The 27,457-nt window shown below is 46.3% G+C and overlaps 1 protein-coding gene across 3 annotated transcripts in view; it reads right to left on the reverse strand.

The window, feature by feature from the left end:
• Positions 1–8,728, reverse strand: part of LOC139763804 (beta-1,3-galactosyltransferase 5-like) — a 189,735-nt gene extending 181,007 nt beyond the window's left edge. For all 3 annotated transcript variants that reach the window (XM_071690071.1, XM_071690068.1, XM_071690069.1), the window contains exon 1: positions 7,875–8,728. The gene's annotated coding sequence lies outside the window, so the exon portion shown is untranslated. The remainder of the gene's footprint in view (positions 1–7,874) is intronic.
• Positions 8,729–27,457: the final 18,729 nt, after the last annotated feature.

Here is a 27,457-nt window from a genome sequence, read left to right on the forward strand (position 1 = left end):
GAGAACGTGCTGGGCCACTCTTGGCCCCCATGAACGGCAGAAGAGAACGTGTTGGGCCACTCCTGGCCCCATGAACGGCAGAAGAGAACGTGCTGGGCCACTCTTGGCCCCCATGAACGGCAGAAGAGAACGTGCTGGGCCACTCTTGGCCCCCATGAACGGCAGAAGAGAACGTGCTGGGCCACTCTTGGCCCCCATGAACGGCAGAAGAGAACGTGCTGGGCCACTCTTGGCCCCCATGAACGGCAGAAGAGAACGTGTTGGGCCACTCCTGGCCCCATGAACGGCAGAAGAGAACGTGCTGGGCCACTCTTGGCCCCCATGAACGGCAGAAGAGAACGTGCTGGGCCACTCTTGGCCCCCATGAACGGCAGAAGAGAACGTGCTGGGCCACTCTTGGCCCCCATGAACGGCAGAAGAGAACGTGCTGGGCCACTCTTGGCCCCCATGAACGGCAGAAGAGAACGTGCTGGGCCACTCTTGGCCCCCATGAACGGCAGAAGAGAACGTGCTGGGCCACTCTTGGCCCCCATGAACGGCAGAAGAGAACGTGCTGGGCCACTCTTGGCCCCCATGAACGGCAGAAGAGAACGTGTTGGGCCACTCCTGGCCCCATGAACGGCAGAAGAGAACGTGTTGGGCCACTCCTGGCCCCATGAACGGCAGAAGAGAACGTGTTGGGCCACTCCTGGCCCCATGAACGGCAGAAGAGAACGTGTTGGGCCACTCCTGGCCCCATGAACGGCAGAAGAGAACGTGCTGGGCCACTCTTGGCCCCCATGAACGGCAGAAGAGAACGTGTTGGGCCACTCCTGGCCCCATGAACGGCAGAAGAGAACGTGCTGGGCCACTCTTGGCCCCCATGAACGGCAGAAGAGAACGTGCTGGGCCACTCTTGGCCCCCATGAACGGCAGAAGAGAACGTGTTGGGCCACTCCTGGCCCCATGAACGGCAGAAGAGAACGTGCTGGGCCACTCTTGGCCCCCATGAACGGCAGAAGAGAACGTGTTGGGCCACTCCTGGCCCCATGAACGGCAGAAGAGAACGTGCTGGGCCACTCTTGGCCCCCATGAACGGCAGAAGAGAACGTGCTGGGCCACTCTTGGCCCCCATGAACGGCAGAAGAGAACGTGTTGGGCCACTCCTGGCCCCATGAACGGCAGAAGAGAACGTGCTGGGCCACTCTTGGCCCCCATGAACGGCAGAAGAGAACGTGCTGGGCCACTCTTGGCCCCCATGAACGGCAGAAGAGAACGTGTTGGGCCACTCCTGGCCCCATGAACGGCAGAAGAGAACGTGCTGGGCCACTCTTGGCCCCCATGAACGGCAGAAGAGAACGTGCTGGGCCACTCTTGGCCCCCATGAACGGCAGAAGAGAACGTGCTGGGCCACTCTTGGCCCCCATGAACGGCAGAAGAGAACGTGCTGGGCCACTCTTGGCCCCCATGAACGGCAGAAGAGAACGTGTTGGGCCACTCCTGGCCCCATGAACGGCAGAAGAGAACGTGCTGGGCCACTCTTGGCCCCCATGAACGGCAGAAGAGAACGTGCTGGGCCACTCTTGGCCCCCATGAACGGCAGAAGAGAACGTGTTGGGCCACTCCTGGCCCCATGAACGGCAGAAGAGAACGTGCTGGGCCACTCTTGGCCCCCATGAACGGCAGAAGAGAACGTGTTGGGCCACTCCTGGCCCCATGAACGGCAGAAGAGAACGTGCTGGGCCACTCTTGGCCCCCATGAACGGCAGAAGAGAACGTGCTGGGCCACTCTTGGCCCCCATGAACGGCAGAAGAGAACGTGCTGGGCCACTCTTGGCCCCCATGAACGGCAGAAGAGAACGTGCTGGGCCACTCTTGGCCCCCATGAACGGCAGAAGAGAACGTGTTGGGCCACTCCTGGCCCCATGAACGGCAGAAGAGAACGTGCTGGGCCACTCTTGGCCCCCATGAACGGCAGAAGAGAACGTGTTGGGCCACTCCTGGCCCCATGAACGGCAGAAGAGAACGTGCTGGGCCACTCTTGGCCCCCATGAACGGCAGAAGAGAACGTGCTGGGCCACTCTTGGCCCCCATGAACGGCAGAAGAGAACGTGCTGGGCCACTCTTGGCCCCCATGAACGGCAGAAGAGAACGTGCTGGGCCACTCTTGGCCCCCATGAACGGCAGAAGAGAACGTGCTGGGCCACTCTTGGCCCCCATGAACGGCAGAAGAGAACGTGTTGGGCCACTCCTGGCCCCATGAACGGCAGAAGAGAACGTGCTGGGCCACTCTTGGCCCCATGAACGGCAGAAGAGAACGTGCTGGGCCACTCTTGGCCCCCATGAACGGCAGAAGAGAACGTGCTGGGCCACTCTTGGCCCCCATGAACGGCAGAAGAGAACGTGCTGGGCCACTCTTGGCCCCCATGAACGGCAGAAGAGAACGTGTTGGGCCACTCCTGGCCCCATGAACGGCAGAAGAGAACGTGCTGGGCCACTCTTGGCCCCCATGAACGGCAGAAGAGAACGTGTTGGGCCACTCCTGGCCCCATGAACGGCAGAAGAGAACGTGTTGGGCCACTCCTGGCCCCATGAACGGCAGAAGAGAACGTGCTGGGCCACTCTTGGCCCCCATGAACGGCAGAAGAGAACGTGCTGGGCCACTCTTGGCCCCCATGAACGGCAGAAGAGAACGTGTTGGGCCACTCCTGGCCCCATGAACGGCAGAAGAGAACGTGCTGGGCCACTCTTGGCCCCCATGAACGGCAGAAGAGAACGTGCTGGGCCACTCTTGGCCCCCATGAACGGCAGAAGAGAACGTGCTGGGCCACTCTTGGCCCCCATGAACGGCAGAAGAGAACGTGCTGGGCCACTCTTGGCCCCCATGAACGGCAGAAGAGAACGTGCTGGGCCACTCTTGGCCCCCATGAACGGCAGAAGAGAACGTGCTGGGCCACTCTTGGCCCCCATGAACGGCAGAAGAGAACGTGTTGGGCCACTCCTGGCCCCATGAACGGCAGAAGAGAACGTGCTGGGCCACTCTTGGCCCCCATGAACGGCAGAAGAGAACGTGCTGGGCCACTCTTGGCCCCCATGAACGGCAGAAGAGAACGTGCTGGGCCACTCTTGGCCCCCATGAACGGCAGAAGAGAACGTGCTGGGCCACTCTTGGCCCCCATGAACGGCAGAAGAGAACGTGCTGGGCCACTCTTGGCCCCCATGAACGGCAGAAGAGAACGTGCTGGGCCACTCTTGGCCCCCATGAACGGCAGAAGAGAACGTGTTGGGCCACTCCTGGCCCCATGAACGGCAGAAGAGAACGTGTTGGGCCACTCCTGGCCCCATGAACGGCAGAAGAGAACGTGCTGGGCCACTCTTGGCCCCCATGAACGGCAGAAGAGAACGTGCTGGGCCACTCTTGGCCCCCATGAACGGCAGAAGAGAACGTGCTGGGCCACTCTTGGCCCCCATGAACGGCAGAAGAGAACGTGCTGGGCCACTCTTGGCCCCCATGAACGGCAGAAGAGAACGTGCTGGGCCACTCTTGGCCCCCATGAACGGCAGAAGAGAACGTGCTGGGCCACTCTTGGCCCCCATGAACGGCAGAAGAGAACGTGTTGGGCCACTCCTGGCCCCATGAACGGCAGAAGAGAACGTGCTGGGCCACTCTTGGCCCCCATGAACGGCAGAAGAGAACGTGCTGGGCCACTCTTGGCCCCCATGAACGGCAGAAGAGAACGTGTTGGGCCACTCCTGGCCCCATGAACGGCAGAAGAGAACGTGCTGGGCCACTCTTGGCCCCCATGAACGGCAGAAGAGAACGTGCTGGGCCACTCTTGGCCCCCATGAACGGCAGAAGAGAACGTGTTGGGCCACTCCTGGCCCCATGAACGGCAGAAGAGAACGTGCTGGGCCACTCTTGGCCCCCATGAACGGCAGAAGAGAACGTGCTGGGCCACTCTTGGCCCCCATGAACGGCAGAAGAGAACGTGCTGGGCCACTCTTGGCCCCCATGAACGGCAGAAGAGAACGTGCTGGGCCACTCTTGGCCCCCATGAACGGCAGAAGAGAACGTGTTGGGCCACTCCTGGCCCCATGAACGGCAGAAGAGAACGTGTTGGGCCACTCCTGGCCCCATGAACGGCAGAAGAGAACGTGTTGGGCCACTCCTGGCCCCATGAACGGCAGAAGAGAACGTGCTGGGCCACTCTTGGCCCCCATGAACGGCAGAAGAGAACGTGCTGGGCCACTCTTGGCCCCCATGAACGGCAGAAGAGAACGTGCTGGGCCACTCTTGGCCCCCATGAACGGCAGAAGAGAACGTGTTGGGCCACTCCTGGCCCCATGAACGGCAGAAGAGAACGTGCTGGGCCACTCTTGGCCCCCATGAACGGCAGAAGAGAACGTGTTGGGCCACTCCTGGCCCCATGAACGGCAGAAGAGAACGTGTTGGGCCACTCCTGGCCCCATGAACGGCAGAAGAGAACGTGCTGGGCCACTCTTGGCCCCCATGAACGGCAGAAGAGAACGTGTTGGGCCACTCCTGGCCCCATGAACGGCAGAAGAGAACGTGCTGGGCCACTCTTGGCCCCCATGAACGGCAGAAGAGAACGTGTTGGGCCACTCCTGGCCCCACCACTTCAAACTGAAGCCTCCTATCCCGAAAACACCGCAACAGTCCGCACTTTCCCATAGAATTTCTGTGGCAGTGTACTCTCTCCATGCTACATGACGTTCCCTCATTTGTACTCCTGCCAGCTCTATCTACTACCAGCAAGATTAGGACCTAAGGACACTAGTACTACGCTCCAGCAGATGACCTCCTCACCCTCCCATCAGTACTCCTCCTCTTATCTGTCCTCCCCCATTGTGTTCCCTAGCCAAGGATGAGGAAGGTCTATGGTTGAAGTCAGTGCTTTACAGCGTCTTTCCCAAAGCAAGAAGGAAGATTTGACGGTGAAGTGGGGAAGCTTCGGCTTCGTCTCCCTCACCTACGGCTGAAGCACTGCGGGGAGAGCCAAGGATTTAGTCATCTCTTAACAACCAAAACTGACAGCGACTAGAACGAACGCAGGGGAGAAAAAAGAAGAGGCTGTTTCTAGTTGATCTAGTAGTGCCCTGTACCCTACGCTGGTCACCTACACAAGGCTGGGGGTTCTTAGATATAAGAAAGCACACGATACATCAAACATACAAGATTCATCAGTACTATACGAACATATCCGGCTGACGCGTCGTGTCTCCTTCGTGGAAAGAACGCACGTATTAATTTCAGGACGCCAGAAATTCAGTCATTATGAACTTAATATCTATTCGTATCCATCGCCAATGACTATAGTATACTTTTCTCATATTAGTTTAAAGTTTAAGTGTCTTAAATGTTAAACCTACGAACGATGTAAATATTTAACCTCTTACTGAGACCAGAAAGCACTGAGATCAGTACGACAATTTCAGTAGCAATACCGGCGTCGCCTTAACTCCTGGTGGAGTACCTCCCGCAAGACCTCGAGTTAGCTGTTGCGCTTACACTCTCCATCCCATGCTCCATGACGCCCCCCTCGTCCTTAGAGACATAGACCCACTGTACGGTCAATGGCGACGCCAAACTGACTACTAAGTTATTAATTTGCAGATAATAAAGGAAGAGAAGTCATAAAATTATGAAGTTGGAATATATATTCGATCTACTAAAAAAAATTGTGTCGATTTTCTTCAGACATCGATTCTATTCAACATTCTGAATTCATAACAACATATTTCTGAAATGAAAATGTATCAGAACTCACTTTTAATGAAATTATTAAATATTTTATTAGAAAAAAATCGGAAAGCTCGCGTTCCAGACTGTTCCGTCACAAGCCAACCACTGCTTCTGTACTTTCAAAAGTTTGTAGTGCAGCGTTCTTACGGCCAATACAGCATATATCATCTGGCCTTTATGGCAGTGAAACGAGGAATACGTATGTAGAGTTTATATATTTATAATATTTGTAAACAATTCACCTTGTCAACATCATAAGTTTATGATACGCATGTTGTTGTCTTGGGCAATCGCATGTTTACCAAATGGCGTCCTAGCTAAGTCTCCTCGTTGTATATCAACTGACTGTTATATTTCTCTTTTGTGTCTACCATGATGACGTGATTATTACACGAAAGTGCACTTGGGAACTTATCGTGTTTAATTTTCCCCGTGGACTCATAGGAATGTCTTGATCACGCGCAAAATTGTGATCCTTTCCAATATACCAAATGGCGTCCTAGCTTCGTCTCTTCGATGTATATCAACTGACTGTTATATTTCTCAGTTGTGTCTCCCCTGATGATGTGATTATTACACGAAAGTGCACTTGGGAACTTTTCGTGTTTCATTTTCCCGTGGACTCGTAGGAATATATATATATATATATATATATATATATATATATATATATGTGTGTGTGTGTGTGTGTGTGTGTGTGTGTGTGTTGACCGACATGGCACGGGCAAAATATGCCCCGACAAGAACTCCCTATTGCGTGCAGACCCTAAGACCTAGACAAAACAGTCGCACACCCAGACTTTCGTATTATCATATGTTTGTGCGCCCACTCGAGTCCCATTGTCACCACAATATAGTGTAAATAATGTCACATGTGTTTCATGTACCATTAAAATCTTTTGAGCCTCTGTACAGTGTATACCTCATGTGTCTTCACTTCCCATTTCAATGTTTGTACCTCTATTCCCAACGAGCCCTGGTACTCAATATATGTATGTATGTCCTTATATGAGGCTTTGTGCCTATACCAGTGAAATTAATTCTGCTTCTCAATTTCTAACAGGACGAGGATCCTTTGGGTTGTGGGCCCAATGGGGCCCACATGTCACCCTTGTATGTGTCCACACCATTTGTATGTACGCTCTATACTTGCTTCCACCAACCCCTAGCCATGCACCTTTAACCTACGCTGTTCGTAAAATGTTTTGTCGATGTATAATGAGACAAATAAAGACTTTAAATCTATGAGCTAAAATTGTATGACATGACGTGACACAAATGAGGATAACCAAAAATAGCCAAACATCAAAGTACAGTCCTGCAACCCCAATCTTTGCACGTGTGCGTAAATTTTTTAAAAGTGATTTGTTGATATGTCAGAGGTAACTTCCATCCTATGTTTCCAGTGCGATGGAAAGACAAATCGCTCAAATGTATTTGCCCTCACATAAGCTAAATGCATTGTGAAAGTGTGTGTACTGTGTAGTCTTATCCTAAACACCTAAAGAGGGTCTTAAAATATATTTGGGTTGGTGTATGTAATAACTGAGACGTTTGAAGAATTCAATGACCCAGGCAGCTGACAGGCCCAAAGCCTAAACAAAAAAAATCTAACAAAGTTGCCCTGTGACCTTTTTGATACGGATCAAACAATTGGAATTAGCCGTATATTTGTGCATTATTTTTTTTTTCCAAATAGAGCCAAACAATCCGAATTTATTTCACACCGGTTAAACAAAAACTCACAAACAGCTGGAACGGTCACATTTCGTAATATTTTCCATGTATAAAAATCTGAACAGCGTATTTCACTTCTATGAATAAAAAAAAAAAAAAGAGTGGCACATGACTACAAATGAGAGAATCGAATTATCCAAGTGAATTTACATTGTTCACTGCAGACGAACCGTGACGATATTTGTTCTCTCTTCGTAATACAGTTCCACGGACGAGTTCCAAGGCTTAGCACTATAATCAAGTTACACAAACTACAAGTACACCCATCAGGGAATAATTCAGAATAAAAAAGACTAATACATTACATTAACTAAATTTACGAGCAACGATAAAAAATCAAAGCACTACTTATAACGACGTGAATACTTCGTAAAATTCAAACTGAAAAGCTTACCTTCATTCGCTGTACGGGCTAGGCTACGGCTGGCCAACATAACAACGCACCACTTCCCACATTATCGACGAGACACACTTTACTCCGTAGTTCCCTCCACACGATATCTATATCATCCTGTCCACCATCATTACATTAATGACTTGTCCAGGTCTTATTTCACCATAGTAATAACCGATCGCATTCTCCATCGGCATTTCAGTAAGTAATTCTTTCGTGACCTTTGCCTGGGCCCACTTTGTTCGCACTTCACTATCAACTATGATTTAGTTGGCTGTTTCGGTCGACAGGCGGGAAAAATCAATTAAAGTACATTTCCAACACAGACTGGCTCATGGAGGGTTTAAGCTACCTTTGAATTAGCGTTAATCTTTGTATCCGGTAATCACTCCTGCCTCTTTTATTGGCGCATAATCTCAGGGGAAATCTTCGGAACACGTAACTGCCGGGGATATAATCACCGCCACCCACACAAGTCTACGGTGTCACAACAATGACATCATTCGAAGCATTGTTTAGCATCCTCTCACGTCATGATGATGGATTATGTCACAGATACACACAAAACCACACCACACCACCTAAAGCCGCCAGTATGATACAAATCCGCCCACCTGACATGAAAATAACTGGGGAGTACTGACACAGGGTGCACTAGGCTTCGTGGCCGTTCTGGCTAATCTCCACTGACACTGTCTCAACACCACATATATGACAGAGTTCCTACACTCGGGATTCTCCTTTGTGAAAGGTATCCAGATTTTGGCACTGTGTGGCGTGTCAGATTGCCACGGTACGAGGAGGCAAGAGCCAGGCACACTGTTTTCCGCGGTGGCTGTGTATCTTGGGGGCTGCGGTGTGCCTGATACCATGGGGAGTCGTCCTTGCCAAGCTGCTTGTGGCGGTATATTACACACGTTTAGCTTCCTCAATCCTGTTTCACGACTTCCTGACATTTACTACAGCCTATTGATGCAATTAGATGAGGCTGGCATTGTAAACTCAATACATAAATGCGAAAAGATGGGAATTTGAACCATGCCTGCGGACTAATACGAAAGGAACTTGGACGATGTAATGTGGAATATTGAGCGAGAGGCGTGGAGACGCAACGCGCATGGTCGGTCGGTCTGTCCTCACCCCTCCCCTCCTCCACGCACCCCGCGAGCCACTCATACGCCCACAGAACTTAACGTCACCTCTCTCAACTCTCATCTCATCCTTATTTTCTGTAAATACCCTACTAACTTTTTGCCACAGTTATTCATCATTACTATACAGGAACCAGCTATCAATGGCCCTTTTACAACTGTAAATACGATAAATATCCAACTTTAAACAATATCAATGGGGAAGCAACGTTTGACAATGGGATTATTATTTCATCTTCACAAACCGGTTTAAACCAGTTATAATTACTCACACACGAAAAAAAAAAATCTTAAAAGTAATATTGTGTTGTACATTAGGAATAAATACTGTATGAAAATATCAGTCACGGGAAACACTGTCATATCACCAAGCCTAGCCACTCGCTCTATTACATAAGTAATCAAAGTGACCAAAGTTTAAGTACGAAAAATACGATAGGGTGGGGCTTTATTGATGACATCATCCTGCCTCTATTAAAACTTCATTGCCTCTTTATGTGAAACTCTTCAACAATAAAAGTTTTGAGAAGTTAGTAAGGAAATATGGTGTGATTTGTGTGAAGCGTATGGAAACTCTGGGGTTGCCGGGGCCTCCCTGTGAAAGAATCTGTTGTATATGAAATGCTTTACTCAGTATCCCTGTAGCTGCTGACCTCGTAAGAAGGATAACTTGGTGTTGATGAGACTGGTGGATCGTCGTAAATGGCTGCTTGCAGGCCAGTTAGTCAGACTAACATCAACTGAGAGAACAGTAAGCATCCTTGCTTTCATGCGAGGCTCAATACTTACGTTCATATTTAAGATTATTTTTCGGAGTCTTGATACTTACGTTCATATTTAAGATTATTTCTCGAAGGCTTGATACAACGTTCATATTTAAGATTATTTTTCGAAGTACATGGAAACATGATGTTCCCAGGTTAGTCTAGGTGAGGGGTACATAGGAGCTGGGGGAAATGTATTGCCATCAGAACTGGTCCAATACATAAAAATTAGACCAGTTCACCGGAACTGGACCGTTACATCAGTACTGGACCAATGCGTCAGAATGGACCAATACATCAGAACCGGACCGGTGCATCACAAGAGGACCGTTGCATCAGAACTAGTGCATCAACTGGATAGGTACATCAGAAATGAACCGGTACAACGGGACAAGGTAAATCTAAACAACCAACATATCAGAACGACCAATACGTCAGGACTGGACCAGTACATCAGAAGTAGGTCTATCACACACTCAAGAAACGGACCGGTACATCAGAACTGGATCAGTTCATCAGAGCAGGACTAGTACACATGAGAACTAGACCGGTACAATGGAACTGAACCAGCATATCAAAATTGGTCCGGTACATCAGAACAGATGCAAGGCACGAGAAATGGACCGCTATTGTAGAACTGGACCGTTAGTCCACCAGCGCAGGGCCGGTACATCAGAACAGGTCCAGTACGCATGAGAACTGGACTGGTGCAGCATTTATTGGACCAGTGGAGATACTGCGCAGTAGACGGTATTATCCGCACAATTACTGCACAGCGGCTGGGCCGACGCTGGTCAAGGAGGAAAAATTTTTCCCCAAAAATGTCAGCAACACTTGTCTTGAGAACGACACGCTATCTTCATACGTACACACATTCTTACGTACACACACACACACACACACACACACACACACACACACACATGGTACCACGTACATACATACATAACTGCTGACATATGTGAATTATTATTATTATTATTATTATTATTATTATTATTATTATTATTATTATTATTATCATTATTATGATTATTATTATTATGATGATGATGATAATGATGATTTCACATGACATCGTCATTTATCTTCCGATACTGGACGAAAAATCACAAGATATAACTCATGACCCCTAAGGTGACCCACGCTAACAAATCGCACTGACCTTTGGTGACCCTGGATAGTGACCCATGCTTCCAAGTAGTACTGACCTTTGGTGATCCAGTGCAAGTGATGGTGAAGGTTTATTACCCCCTCACCCACCAGCGCTACTGTCATCGCCACCCCTCACCACCGCCGCCCGTCACCACCACCACCATTACCGAGTGCTGCAGATGGCATGACGGTACAATGGCGCAGATGGCAGGATGGTACAGTGCTGCAGATGGCATGACGGTACAGTGGCGCAGATGGTAGGATGGCACAGCGCCACACATGGTCCACACACACACGATGTTTTAAACGACTACTTCCCGGCACTACCCCCAGGGTACTTGTGGTGTGCTGGACCCCCAGTACAAGAGTGCGTTGGGCCCCCTAGTGCCTGAGTGCGTTGGGGCCCTAGTGTCTGAGTGCGTTGGGCCCCTAGTGTCAGAGTGCGTGGGGCCCCCTAGTGTCAGAGTGCGTTGGGGCCCTAGTGTCTGAGTGCGTTGGGGCCCTAGTGTCTGAGTGCGTTAGGCCCCTAGTGTCTGAGTGCGTTGGGCCCCTAGTGTCAGAGTGCGTTGGGCCCCCTAGTGTCAGAGTGCGTTGGGGCCCTAGTGTCTGAGTGCGTTTAGGGCCCTAGTGTCTGAGTGCGTTGAGCCCCTAGTGCCAGAGTACGTTGGCGCCCCTAGTGTCAGAGTGCGTTGGGGCCCTAGTGTCTGAGTGCGTTAGGGCCCTAGTGTCTGAGTGCGTCGGGCCCTAGTGTCTGAGTGCGTTGGGGCCCAAGTAACTGTTGGGCCCTTACTGTCTGAGTGCATTGGGTCCATAGTGCCTGAGTGCGATGAATATCCTGCTGCCTAAGTGTGTTGGGATACTTGTGCATAAGTGTGTTGGATCCCCAGTGCCTGGGTGCGTTGGGTCACCAGTTCCTGGGATATGTTTGCTGCCTAGAGCCTGGGTGCGTTTGGGCTTAAGTCTTGCCTGAGTGTGTTCTGAATTCTTAGTTCTTGAGTCTGTTGGGTCCCTAAGGGCTAAGTGACTGAGACCATTTCTTCGTTCCTGGCGCTATCTCTCCAACGCGGGAAATGAGATAGAACACCGCCAACGTGTTCCCTGCGTGTCGCAGGAGGCGACTACGTGTGGTGGGAGCACGGGGGGCTGGAACATTCCTTTCCTCCTGTACCACTTTCGAAAAAAAGAAACAAAAGGAGGGGCCAAGCGAGGATATTTGTCCTCAGTGGATCATTCATCTGTTTTAGACGCTACCTCGCTCATATGGGAAACAGTGGACACGTATTTAATACAAAAAAGAAAAAAACGGGAGTTCAGTCTTGTAAAAAAAAAAAGAAGAATCAAAGGATTCCATCATTTCCCTGCTGCTGGAAGTAGCGCAGCCTTAGAGCTGCAGAAGCTTCTCGAAATGAGGTCCGAGAGTAACTCCAGGACTATTTCCAGCCCCAGGAACCTCCTTCTGTTTTCCAGAAGACTAAGACTTAGGCTAAGGGAGCCAGCCACGTCCACCGGGCATAGTGATCTCGTGTGTGGATCTATGCGGGTAGCGTGTGTGTGTGTGTGTGTGTGTGGGTGGGTGGGTGGGTGGGTGGGTATATGTTGGGCCGGGTTGGGGGAGGGCGATAACAGCAGTATGTATTCGATGTCTTCACTGTCGTAGTTGGATCGTGGGCATGAAGGGTCATTAGATATGTTATTCGGTGTTTGTATTTGCAGTGTTGTGGGGATGGGTGACGTCCAGAGCACAGGAGAGAAAGTGTAACGCGTATATGTCTGGGAAAGGGCGGTTGTTTAGTGCTTGTCGTGTCATTCTGATGTGTCTGTATTTCGTCATTGTTGTGTTTCATATTTGGATGGGGGGAATCTGTGAATCTAAGTTGCTGAAGTATAGCACCAGTCATTGTTCAAAGGGCATTTGGTTCTTATGTTGCTTTTATGGTGATGTTTTTGGCGTGTGGGGTTGATAGGGTGACTGAAGACTGAAGACTTTTATGAAGACACAGACATTCTGTTCTGGGTGAATCGCTGCTCCGTTTGTGTAATGTAGCGATAGATGTTTGTTTGTTATATGTGGTGTGATGTTACGGTGGTGTTCCTGTGGTGTAAGGATGTTACATGTTGTTCTCGTGGTGTAAAGATGTAAATGCTAGGTCGTCTGCATACGAAAGGACCCTCAATGCTGTGGTTTGCTTGAGGTAAAGGGAGGTCGTGTAGAAAGAGGCTGAAGAGGGGTAGGAGAAAGAACTGCCTCGTGGGAAACTCCTTTACAGAACTCGAGAGATTTAGAGGTGAGGCCGCTGTGAGTGACTCTAGCAAGGCGGCCGGCTGTATAACCTTGGTCCAACCGCTTTTGGTCTTTATCGTGTTGGATGGTGTTATCTTTTGTATGAGGATGTCAGCGAAATGTTCCAAGGTTCATATCCGCCCGACCATACTGACAAGACGGCAAGACAGACGTCTAGCCAGCCACCCAGGCAGTGGGGAGCCAACCAGCCGACTGTACCACCCTGGCTATTTCGGTCGAGTTTCTGTCTAAACAATTACATTTTCAGGTCCATGACTCACATTATTCGCCGCCGTGAACAACCTGGCGACGGACGGTGGGAGCGGACCAGCTGCCTTATCTTTGTTCGCGGTCTGAGAACCCCGCCCGCTCCAGGCACCTTGTTCGTATCCCAGGATGCTCAGCGGTGGGTCGGTCAATATTCATCACGGCTCAACACTGACCAATGAACAGCTCGTATGGTGTGTGTTTGTTAGTGTTCTGTACGCTCTTACCTACAGACACATCCTCCCTAACCCCTTACTCACCCTATCCTAACTTAACCTAACCAGATGTCGTCTAAGCTAATTAGATGCTTTCTTACGTAACCTAAACAGGTGTTTCCTGGTCTATCGGAACCTAATCTAACCTGAGATATGTACGATTAGGTTAGGTTACCCTAGCTTAGAGTCGCTCATCTTAAACGATTCTCTTACTCGGGGTCAGCTATCCTTAGCTTCGGTTAGGTTAGGTTAGGTTCAGATAGCTTAGATAATCTTCAATTTGGCCTACCATGGATTAGGGTAGGTTAAGTTAGGTTAGGTTAGATAGCGTCTGGTGAACGTAATACGATCGTACAATTACAAACGTCCATAAATCGACTTAGGTTTACATGTCGCAATGGAGAACAGTGGCGCTCTGGGAGAGACAGAAATTGAAAAACCGCCAAGGGACCACTGACCAACACATAATAGCGCATCATTTTCTCCTTGATATTTCCCCCTTCCTTACGATGCTTCACGTGCCACCGTAAGACAAGACGCCCACGGTCAAGACGGCGCGGGTGATCGTGCGCACGTCAGCTCGGGGACGGTAAAAGTAACGTATGATAAGAGATAAAGTGATTTATGCTTGACAGCAACCTGATAATGGCTTGTGTGTGTCTGTGTGTCTACTAAATGCTTACTGTCAACAGTGTATATATCAAGTATCGCCTACCCAAGATTACACCGCAAGTGAAATGTCATCGTTCGTGGGAGTACAGACCATCTCGTCAAAGAACTCCTCACTCCATTGCAATCCATCATTTCCCTGCTGCTGGAAGTAGCGCAGCCTTGGAACTTCTGGAGCTCCTGGGACTATATGCACTTTGTTTGTATATATATATATATATATATATATATATATATATATATATATATATTCTTGTTATGGCCATTGGTTGTCTCTATCTATCCAAGAACTGCTAACGGTCGACGTCGTCAAACTGGTTACGAAATCTGAAGGTTTATGATCAAATGACTCCTTACTTTTCTCTCTTCAGTGTTCAACAAATTTATGGCCTCCAACCTCTCACTGCGAGTCAACTCTCTTAACCACCTTGGCACTGTATTTGTTGCTCTCCTCTAGACCTTCGCTCATATTTCACAGTGCCTCGTTTAAGTGCGGGGTGACCAAAACTGAGAAGAGCCTTTTCTAGATTTCCACCTGATTTGCTGAGCGGTTCCTTAACCACCTGCTCCAATGGCACTCTAAATATTTTTCAGCAGACACTTCGTCTTCCATAACCTCCTCTGGTAGTGGTGGAACTACAGCGTCAGGTTGGCCAAACTACCATCTTTTCCCCCCAACCTTAAATGTTAATCAGTAACTCCAAAGAGTAAAAAGAAAAAAAAAATAATCGTCCTCTGGTTCCTTGATTCCTATAATCGCTCCTCTCTCTCTCTCTCTCTCTCTCTCTCTCTCTCTCTCTCTCTCTCTCTCTCTCTCTCTCTCTCTCTCTCTCTCTCTCTCTCTTCGATCAGGGCTTCAGTTGGCCGTGTCGTCTCGACTAACACGAATGAATAAAAATAAAAAACAAAACATCGTTCTGTAGGTTGCAACCTGAACCTCCCCACTCCCCGTGGGTTCTAACACATCCGCTACAGTGACATCCACAGATGAAGAAAGATTCTAAATCCTAGACTCCCTGCTGCCCTACAGCTTCCTCCAGCTGTTTTGTTACGCCTCCAGTGAACTACGGCCATGCCCCACCGCTGGTCGAAGGAATCATGAGGACCCAAACATCGCAGGTGAACTGACAGCTGACAGCTGCTGTACTAACCAACCAACACCCCCCCTTCCCCCCCACCCCCCCAGCAACAACGATGTCCACACGACTGGTTGGTGGCTGCGGCTTTTTCTATATCCTCATCTGTTTCAAACTTCTCCATGCTTTTCGAACGCCATCAAAGCTGTTTGGATCTAATAGCCGACCTCCCCATAAGACTCTCATCATAACGCCTTCCCTCTCTTCAAACTGCATCATGCCTTTATCTTACTAATCCCTGGTTGGCTAGGTTAGGTGAGCTATGCACATCGAGGAAAACGGGATTTAGGCTGCCACCCTACGGATCACACTAACATACAAAATACGCCATAAAATCGACAAATGCTTAAGCTGGGACACACGCTTTGTATATTCAGAGGAAACGAAGGGGTAAAAATATGCACCGAACACAAAAGCGACGTTGTACATATAGGGGTAAGCGTCGACACAAACACCGCCCCTAAGCGCAACAAAACAGATGGTACGAACCACAGTTACGTATGTGACGGGAAAGGGAAGACCCAGCCTGGGGCAGGTCAGACGAGGAAGTAGAGTGAGGTGTATTCAAGCACATGGGAGCCTAAAGAGGCACTGAATGTTGCAGGAAGCAATACACACGTGCGAGCATCGGCAGAGGTGAGGTGGATCCCAACCAATTGTATGATGGCGATCGAGGGATTCCCGGGAACCGTTTCTCACCCCTCGACTGGTGGCGCCATCCCGCCTCGTCTGTGCGCCTGAAAGAGAGAGACAGACAGACATTGTTTACGACGCACTCACTCTCGTGTGTGAGGACATAACCATGGGAAGATTTAAGGGTTTATAATAAAGATTCAAGTCAGTTCCTCATCGCTGAATGTCACGTTCGGGAGGGAGAGAAAGAGAGGGAGTACGACTCTGTGAAGTGAATACCAGCAACTCACGCTTGGGTGAGGAAGATAATATAGGATCCTGCCTGGGCCAGGGAGGGGAAGGTGATACCCACCGCGGTACTGGGTTACCACCCCGTCGGTATTACCTCTACCGATACCTTAGACTGCAATACCTCCCAGGCCAGTGGTTTATATATATATATATATATATATATATATATATATATATAGAGAGAGAGAGAGAGAGAGAGAGAGAGAGAGAGAGAGAGAGAGAGAGAGAGAGAGAGAGAGAATATCAACTGAGCACGTGATCAAGTAAATTTCTGATCCTCGTGGAAATGAAGCACGACACTTTCGTGTAATGATCTGCCCTGATGATGTGATTATCACACGAAAGTGCACTTGGAAACTTATCGCGTTTCATTTTCCCGTGGATTAGAAGGAATATATATATATATATATATATATATATATATATATATATATATATATATATATATATATATATATATATAAACACTAATGTATTCCGCCTGCAAGTGGTAAATCAGTGAGGGAGAACTCACGTCCAACGTGGCTGCATCATCATGAGCAGGCGGAAAAAGTAAGGTTGTCAAGGTCGCTCTCGCCCCAGAGGAGCACTTCCCGCCTCCCTCCCCCTCTCCCGGGTCGAGCTCAGCCCCGACGCTGCAGAAGCCTTATAGAAAATGGGAGCTTCGGTTAAATATACACATACTGCGTGCGTGTGTGTTACTGGTTTCAATCTTCCGGAGAAATTTATTATTTCCTACTCATCACTCCTCTTCTAATCTAAGATTAGGTTAGTGGACGAGTCATGAACGTTCATATCGTAATCATGACTGCGTCTAATCAGGAGATTCAGGGCAAGTACACTGAATGTCGGTCACCGTATGTACGTAACCGGCTGGGCGTGTGTTAAGATTTAAAGTCATTCAACCGGTTGCCGGTCACGCAGCCGGACGGCTGTGCACACAGGCTTTTACAGGACCGAACTCGAGCCATCCAGACATCGATCATGTACACACACACACACACACACACACACTCACACACACACATCTAATTCTGCGACAGAAGATGCGATATACCATGCCAGGTTTCGACAGTTGATTCATAAAGTATAAAAATGACATACGGAATCATTACTGACAACGTTCAAGCCAGCGATATGATCCCAGGGTGGGAGCAATAATGATGCAGTAAGCTACCCTCTTCTGAAAACAGCTTTCTTGATTCCCCCCGTTTTCTAAGTTTGGTTCCGCCTCATTATCTTCACTACTTTTACTTTCTTTTTTCCTTGCTATGCATGTGGGTTTACTGACTTGTAAAAAAAGGTATATCTGGAATCCTTTAATTTCTTTTCTCTCTCCTGTTCGGAAACAGATATAATTTTCATATGATACCTGAGGTAGGACCTCCCTTTCTTTGTATGTGCTTTGCTTCAGTAGTAGTTCTGGAACGAAGGTTCTTACTACGAAGGTCTACAGCACGTTGAGGTGTCTTTCGTTACATATGCCCGTATTAGCGATGTAGCGAAGGGAACAGACGAAGAAAAGGCCTCATTCGCTCACCACCATTCCCTTGTTGTTATGAGTGATGCACTGAAACTAAAGTTCACTGACCACGATCAGGCCCCACAGACCTTTCCGTGGCTTACCGCTAATTCATATACTCTGGTTCAGTCCTCGGACAGCACGTCGCCCCCTGTGTACCACACTGATCCAATTCACTCTATCCCGTGCACGTATTTCATCCGCCTGAATGTTTAGACCCTAAAGCAGTCAACGGCTTTTTCACTCTATCCTTCCATCCCCAGTTTCATTTTCCCCTTCTCCTTATTCCCCCAAATTCTGACACACGTATCCCCCTTGTCAACCTTCCCTCGTCTGTGTACTGTATGTATATATATATATATATATATATATATATATATATATATATATATATATATATATATATATATATATATATCCTATGAATCCACGGGGAAAATGAAACACGATAAGTTCCCAAGTGCACTTTCGTGTAATAATCACATCATCAGGGGAGACACAAGAGAGAAATATAAGTCAGTAAATATACATCGAAGAGGCGAAGCTAGGACGCCATTTGGTAAACAATTTTGCGCGTGATCAAGATATTCCTGTGAGTCCACGGGGAAAATGAAACACGATAAGTTCCCTTAATTTGTTTCATTTTCCCCCTGGACTCATAGGAATATATATATTTTTTTTTTTTTTTTTTAATACTTTGTCGCTGTCTCCCGCGTTTGCGAGGTAGCGCAAGGAAACAGACGAAAGAAATGGCCCCCCCCCCCCCCATACACATGTACATACACACGTCCACACACGCAAATATACATACCTACACAGCTTTCCATGGTTTACCCCAGACGCTTCACATGCCTTGATTCAATCCACTGACAGCACGTCAACCCCTGTATACCACATCGCTCCAATTCACTCTATTCCTTGCCCTCCTTTCACCCTCCTGCATGTTCAGGCCCCGATCACACAAAATCTTTTTCACTCCATCTTTCCACCTCCAATTTGGTCTCCCTCTTCTCCTCGTTCCCTCCACCTCCGACACATATATCCTCTTGGTCAATCTTTCCTCACTCATTCTCTCCATGTGCCCAAACCATTTCAAAACACCCTCTTCTGCTCTCTCAACCACGCTCTTTTTATTTCCACACATCTCTCTTACCCTTACGTTACTTACTCGATCAAACCACCTCACACCACACATTTTCCTCAAACATCTCATTTCCAGCACATCCATCCTCCTGCGCACATCTCTATCCATAGACCACGCCTCGCAACCATACAACATTGTTGGAACCACTATTCCTTCAGACATACCCATTTTTGCTTTCCGAGATAATGTTCTCGACTTCCACACATTTTTCAAGGCTCCCAAAATTTTCGCCCCCTCCCCCACCCTATGATCCACTTCCGCTTCCATGGTTCCATCCGCTGACAGATCCACTCCCAGATATCTAAAACACTTCACTTCCTCCAGTTTTTCTCCATTCAAACTCACCTCCCAATTGACTTGACCCTCACCCCTACTGTACCTAATAACCTTGCTCTTATTCACATTTACTCTTAACTTTCTTCTTCCACACACTTTACCAAACTCAGTCACCAGCTTCTGCAGTTTCTCACATGAATCAGCCACCAGCGCTGTATCATCAGCGAACAACAACTGACTCACTTCCCAAGCTCTCTCATCCCCAACAGACTTCATACTTGCCCCTCTTTCCAGGACTCTTGCATTTACCTCCCTAACAACCCCATCCATAAACAAATTAAACAACCATGGAGACATCACACACCCCTGCCGCAAACCTACATTCACTGAGAACCAATCACTTTCCTCTCTTCCTACACGTACACATGCCTTACATATATATATATATATATATATATATATATATATATATATATATATATATATATATATATATATATATATTTATTTGTTCATTTATTAATTCATCTATCTATTTATCTATATATACTGTTGATAAGAAGGAAAAGATTGGGTAGTAGAATAGAACCCTTAGGGACAACGTCGTAAATAAAGTTGCGGAGACATACCGGCCAGAGAGGAGGGTAGATATGAGAGAACAGAGTTCGGGAGGAAATCGAAGAGATTTAGAGATCCGACCCCAGTGCAAAGCCTTGTCAAAAGCTCTCGATGTTCGGAAGTACACGAAGCGAGAGGCCGTCTGGATTATACGCCTTTCTGGTGTACACAAGAGGAAAGTGCTTCCTGGACTGCGCGAAAAGATGTCAAAGGGAAAAGGGAAAAGTTTACTGTCAGGCGTATCAGGCGCTGAGGGGGCTTTAGAGCCACCCAAGACGAAGTTAGAGGAGAGAAGAGAACCAGGAAGAGTTCCTATACCACCATCATACAGCATACAGCTAGAACATCGTTGGAATGGAAAAGCGAGGGAAAGATGGTAGAGGAGAAGTTGTTAACACATACGGTCAAAGACTAGAAAGACCCAGCACTGGAAGCAAAGAAGAGGTTGTCACACTCCCTGTGGCTGCGGGAGATGAAAACTAAGTGGAAGTCGAAAGGAGTTTTTCCAGGTCTGATACGTCACGTCCCTTGCCAAATGGCCTCAAGTAGGGAGCGGTTTAAAGTGGAAGACAAGATGGTCTTAAAGCAGGAGGGAAGATGTGCCATCATACTAACCTCTCTTATAAACCCAACACGGATGGAAGCAACACATTACATCTTGAAGTATTGATGTTTATGATAAGTATAAATCAATGGCTGACTGAAGATCATAACATTAATATAACAACAGAGATTAATGACGTAATATTTATACATTTGTTCCAGGAAAAGTAATGTATATTTCATCCAGGAATTGGGCGATTCCACTGTAACTGTGCGAAACATTCTGACATGATCAGATATGAATATATCACGCTCGAAATTGTACACGATAACGGTGGCCTTGTCAGTAAATTAAGAGTAACCCGGGTGATCCAGTTAACTGATTAACAACTGGTGGACCTTGGTTTCGCTGGCCACACGTTGCTATCCTCTTCTTCTATCGCTAAAATTTCAGGGGGGGACTTCATCATTACCAGTTGTGGTAACACCAGACCACCACACCTCGCTTGGATCTTGGGCCCTCTGTGATCTGTAGTATCATCGTCACTATATATGTAACTCAAGCAACAGGGTAATCAGTCGGGTATTGCCTTAAATAATCACCGAAAAACACTTTTGTGTACTTATGAAGATCCATTGTACAGTAGAACATCTTTTTACGAAAGTATTACCAGTACGACAGAGGAGAGCCATCGTGAAAATAAGTTTGGTCTGGGATAATCTGTTGATTCTCAGCCGCAGTGGTTGCAAACCGACTGCCACGCCCAGGATTCGAAGCCTGGCAAGTCCGTACTTAATTTTGCTTTTGGAAGGTTGTCATAGAGAAGGGGAGGAGGATTCCCAAGCTTCCCGCTTTCACCCCTTACGTCGTCTTTTCTTTTCATACTATGCGTTAAGAACAGAGGACTGAGCCCTTCAGGGAATATCCTCACTTGGCCCCCCCCCCCTTCTCTGTTCCTTCTTTTGGAAGATCTAAAACGAGAGGAGAGGATTTCTAGCCCCCAGCTCCCTCCCATTTTCGTCGCCTTCTACGACACAGAGGGAATACGTGGGAAGTATTCTTTCTCCCCTATCCCCAGGGATAATATATATATATATATATATATATATATATATATATATATATATATATATATATATATATATATTCGCCATTTCCCGCGTTAGCGAGGTATCGTTAATAACAGAGGACTGGGCCTTTGAGGGAATATCCTCACCTGGCCCCCTTCTCTGTTCCGCCTTTTGGAAAATTAAAAAGAAAAAAAAAAAACGAGAGGGGAGGATTTCCAGCCACCCGCTCCCTCCCCTTTTAGTCGCCTTCTACGACCCGCAGGGAATACGTGGGAAGTATTGTTTCTCCCCAATCCCCAGGGATATATATATATATATATATATATATATATATATATATATATATATATATATATATATATATATATATATATATATAATGTCACATATTGCCCTCCAGACAGCAGGATTCGAACCGCTACCACTTGTGTGCATTTATTTCTCATCTAAACAAAGTAATGTGGCATAAGGCGATGTAGCGTTGTTGTGATAGGGGGAAGGGCCCCTGGGGATGTCACCCCCACCCACAACACACACACACACACACACACACAGCAATGCGAGTCCCTTATGTAATCTTACTATAAATAATTGTGATTTTATCTCTCAGTCTGACACACTGTGGATAAAGTTACACGCACTGAGTGCAACTAGCGCCGTACTTACGTAGAGTAACTGGCACCTTACCTAAGACACCGTCATTATCTATGCAAAACAACCGGCACCGTGCTTGGAATAGCCAGCCCGTAGCTAGAACAGCGGGCACACTATCTCGAACGGCCGGATCCGTACCTCACACTACCCGCATTGCAGCATAACAGCATAGAAGCAGCATGACAGCATTGCACAAGCTCTCCAATTTCTGTAGAGTAGATGCTGTTTTAATTGATTATTAATGTCCTAGAGACAATTAATTATATCTACATCTATAGTGAAGTTTTATTCGAATATACAAGTTCCTCCTCGAAACGTTCATTGTTTTTAGTCATTGTTCTTATAACCTTGTAAATGTTGGTGAATTAATGTGAAGAACAAGACTACGAGGAATTATTTTTCACCCTAAAGTGAAAAAGTTTTCTTCAATCAGAAATACAAGAAATCATCCTTGATTAATCTAAGACAAGTATGGAGATAAGCATTGCAGTATGACAACTTCAGTTTCTGTAACAATTCATAAAACACTTCTGATATTCTTGACTGGCCATTAACCATACACTTCTGATATAATGACTGGTAACCACATTTAGAATGATGAACTTAAGTGACACTTAAATAAATAAAGATGAACCTAACCGGCAGTGAACTATATGAGCAAATTATAACTAAATTTCAGCGTTTATTGTCATATACCATCACGCAATATTCTTTTTTCTATATTTGTAACAACTCTATGAATAAGTATTAGGGTAATTCATGTGAACAACATTGATAAGTGGTTTGGACAGAATGAATATGGAATATTATATCATTAGCAACTCGAATATTCAGAAAATGATATGCACTGGCATTTTACACCCTCACCTCTCCCCGCGCTGCCAGGCGTACGTGCCAACGTAACCTAACTGGCTGGCAGAATCGAATTTCTAACTGTAAAGAGTAATTCTTTTCTTGACGCATATATATATATATATATATATATATATATATATATATATATATATATATATATATATATATATATCGTAGCAGATACTTATAATTCACAGCATTTCGCCTGCCACACACTCATTATGCTTGTCATAGACATATTTTGCTGTCACACATGCACACTGCTTTTCGTAGACATATTCTACTTCCATAAGAGACATCGTACTTGTCTGTCACACACACACACACACACACACACACACACACACACACACACACACACACACACGCTACCCCAATTAGCACAATTAGCGAATTCACTTTACTCGTCACAAATGCATTTTGTTTACATTTTTTCAAGCACAAACATGCATGTGCATTCTGCCTTTCATATACACATGTCTCTTACAAGCGCTTTTAAGAGTTTCCTGCACCGATATACATTGAAAGTGATGCGGAATTAAAGCATTATCCGAACATATTGTTACTGACCATTGAGATATTCTTTCTCTCGAGTAATTCTAATATTTTCATTATTTTGAATAGACACTTATGCAGATATATTTCACATACCAACGAAATCATTGTTGAAAACGACAGAATTATGAAAACCAACACTTCAGTCAGGGCTGAGAATCGCGCAACCAAAAATATATTTTATGAGTTTTGCTCAAGTGTCTAAACGTGTGGGTATTTTGTCATCTTCAGTGAAACCCGTTTTATGTACTAGAATGGCAGGTGGATGTGATCATTTTCAAAACCTGACAAGCGTAAGAGACGAGACGGGCGACCGAGCGTACTTCACATGTTGGCGTATGGCTAGGCTACGCCATGCTCTATCACGATGCCTCCACTGAGCTTGCAATGCTACCAAAATAGGGGTCTCTCTCTCTCTCTCTCTCTCTCTCTCTCTCTCTCTCTCTCTCTCTCTCTCTCTCTCTCTCTCTCTCTCTCCTGGGTTGCTAGACGGCACTCAAACAGGCTTAACACATCCTTGATCACCATCACTTCATCGTGCAAAATCTACTAATGGGCGACTGTATGGTTATCAGATACAATTAGGATTACGTATATGAAGCCGGAGATATCCTATCCCTAACATATCTGTAAGATCAGGGATCCTAGAGTGATTTCTGGGCCAGTCTACACTACCTTGAAGTGAGCTCATGCGATCGCACCAGCCCGTCCAAAGCTCAAAGTGATTCAAGCAGGGACGGGGTCCGTCTCACAGACAGTGGGAAAATATAAATGAAAAGGTCTTTTCGTAAGTGCAACGAGCAAATCTGTATCACAGAAGGAACCAAGTTGAGTAGCTTAACTAAAGGCTATTTTATATATATTCTCTTCTTTCTTTCATATTATTTGCCATTTCCCGCGTTAGCGAGGTAGCGTTGAGAACAGAGGACTGGGCCTTTGAGGGAATATCCTCACCTGGCCCCCTTCTCTGTTCCCTCTTTTGGAAAATTAAAAAAAAAAAAAGCGAGAGGGGAGGATTTCCAGGCCCCCGCTCCCTCCCCTCTTAGTCGCCTTCTACGACACGCAGGGAATACGTGGGAAGTATTCTTTCTCCCCTCTCCCCAGGGATATATATATATATATATATATATATATATATATATATATATATATATATATATATATATATATATATATACAGTTCTACTCAACTGTCTCATTCTATTGCTCCGGATCTTCCTAGAACAGCCATTAATACTGCATCCAGCCTAGCAGCGGAAGATGATATTGTGAAACTATAATAATTTCTACTATTCATAACGCTATTCACTCGGATATCAGCTAATGACTTGGTGACTAGGAACTATTTCTGGCCTGGTACGCACAACAACGATACTTCAGTCCATGTGAGTGCTCATATACTGTATGTGTGTTGTTGTGATTACGTATCTGAACATTTTCTCCGCTATCAACGCACTGTTTCGTCTTGTCGAATAACTGGTTGACTAGTCAAGGTATGAAGATACCAGTAATCATTTGAAAAAAAAAAAAAAATCGCTTCATGCGGTCCATATATTTTCTACAGGATCCCTATATTCGTGGTGATTTGAGGTCAAGGGAGAGGGGGGGGGGGAATCTACATGAACGTAGCCCCTATTAATTTGGGGGACCTCGGCCTCTTGTAATGGGGGGGGGGGGGGGCTCCATACTTCTACACGATTATCATAGCCCAAACCTAACTAACTTGGATAACGGATAGGTTCGTGGAAGCGTCTGGTCAGTGTGTCAGTAACACACTGAATCTTGAGCTGAACTAAAATGTTTGTAATCATGAATCATTTTTAAACGAGAAAAAAAAGCAAATGTAGGTTGCCGCCTTGCCAACACGACCCATCCCAGGCCATTATTTATTCATATATGTAAATCTTTGATATGAACAAAGACATGGCGACATGCTTGCGGACCTCAGACGAATGAAAAAAGAATTCACCAATAATCAATATAAGCAAACATTATGTTCAGTAGAAATTGATTTCTCATATATGATAATCAAAGAATGTACGTATACAATCTTCATCAACTCTCAGATAGTATGGTTGACACATCCTCCTGTAAAGTCCAACAAATATATAACACTTCAATTACATTTTCACTAGGTATTATTAATTAAAAAATATTGTTTCATATATTTTTCTTTCCCTTCATTCATCAAAGACCATGTTCATTCGTACTTGTTTTTTTTTTTTTGTTTTCCGGGTGAGAGAGATAGTGCCAGGAACCAGACACCAGAGACTTTGTAGATAAGTGTTGTGCCCCAGGTCTCGCAAGCAAAGTATAACCTGCGCCACCTTTAGATAACAGAGCGGCTGCTGCAGGACGCAGCCCGTGTGGGCCTGTGCCCTCGGGCGTGAGGCGCATGCGCACTCGTTCCACGTAATTCATATAATTTAAATGCCAAGATAGCCCTTTTATTTTCTGAGCGAGAAAGGGTGTTAGGTTGAATACGTTTTAATACCGTTATAATTCAAATAGTGACTGAACAGTGTGAGGAGTAATCTTTCGTACGGGAGGAGCAACGCATGCGCAAAGCTTGAGAGAGAGGAAAAAAAAAAAGTACAGGGGAAGTGTCTGCTCACCATGACGGTATGTCCCTCTAACTTTAGCCTTCGTTCGACCCCCTACATACTGAACAAGTGTCACACATATTTCAAAAGGCTGCTACGTTCGTGAGTTAAGCTATTAACAAATATGCATCAAGCTTACACTGGTCTTAAGATAGATTTCCTATAAAAGACGTATGTGTACAAGACTCGTCAACGTAGTTGACCTAAGAGTCAATGAGCAAAGCATAGATTTTAGGGTAAGTCTATCATCTAGCGATTGGCCGCCATTAGAAATGTGGTGAGGTGCAGCAGAGTCTGAGGTAACATGACGAGACACATCCACTGAATTGAGTTTCACTTAATCGTTTCTCTAATCCTTGTCACACCCTCGTATCTTGCAACATATCACGTAACGGGTGGTTGTCAATGGAAGCGTAATCGAGCTCAAGTATAGAATCTAATAAAGTCAGAACTGGGTACAACTTGGTGAAGTAAGGCGCCCTGCATCATACAAGATGCAGCTGTGGTTGGACAAATGGCTAGTGAAATCTAACGGTGGAATACGCAATGCTTTGAAAAAGTAAGAAGGAAAACTACATTATGGACACTCAAAATATGAAACATAGGGGAAGAAAAAAACTGGTCTACCCCTAAGGATCTAATGGAATGCACCAAGCCTCATTAACGACTTGAAAGAACACAAAAGAGTTATTTGAAGTTACAAAAGAGTGCAGATCAAAAGGACATGAATGACTGGGGGTTAGGTAAGGGAATTGTATGTAGGGTCGTGAGGAAGCGTTGCTTTGGGAGCTTAGTAGTGTGGCTCGTGGAAAAAGCGAGGTGGAAGTAAATGCTAATGCCGCTAGATATTGCATAAATGCCATAGAAATGCAAACAGGGGAAATGTAACCTTAGTAGTGGACAGCTCCATTCCCATGTGAAAAAAAAAATAGGTTAGAACATTAAATGGAATCCTATGCCGCCTGAGAAATAGGTTAGAACACAAATTGGAATGTTGTGGTGATGTGCCGCCTAGCAACGATTGCAACACTAAATTATTCGCCACCTTGTAAACGTTCCGACTACGTCTGTACTGACCGATTCACCACCTCGTTGTGGTGTCAGAGGATAGCACAAGTAGTTACTGCTCGTAATATGATGCAAGTTTGTTTGGAAAGACTGCGGAATAGTTTATAATCAC

The sequence above is a fragment of the Panulirus ornatus genome, chromosome 48 (assembly GCF_036320965.1).
Source record: "Panulirus ornatus isolate Po-2019 chromosome 48, ASM3632096v1, whole genome shotgun sequence".
NCBI classification, from domain to species: domain Eukaryota; kingdom Metazoa; phylum Arthropoda; class Malacostraca; order Decapoda; family Palinuridae; genus Panulirus; species Panulirus ornatus.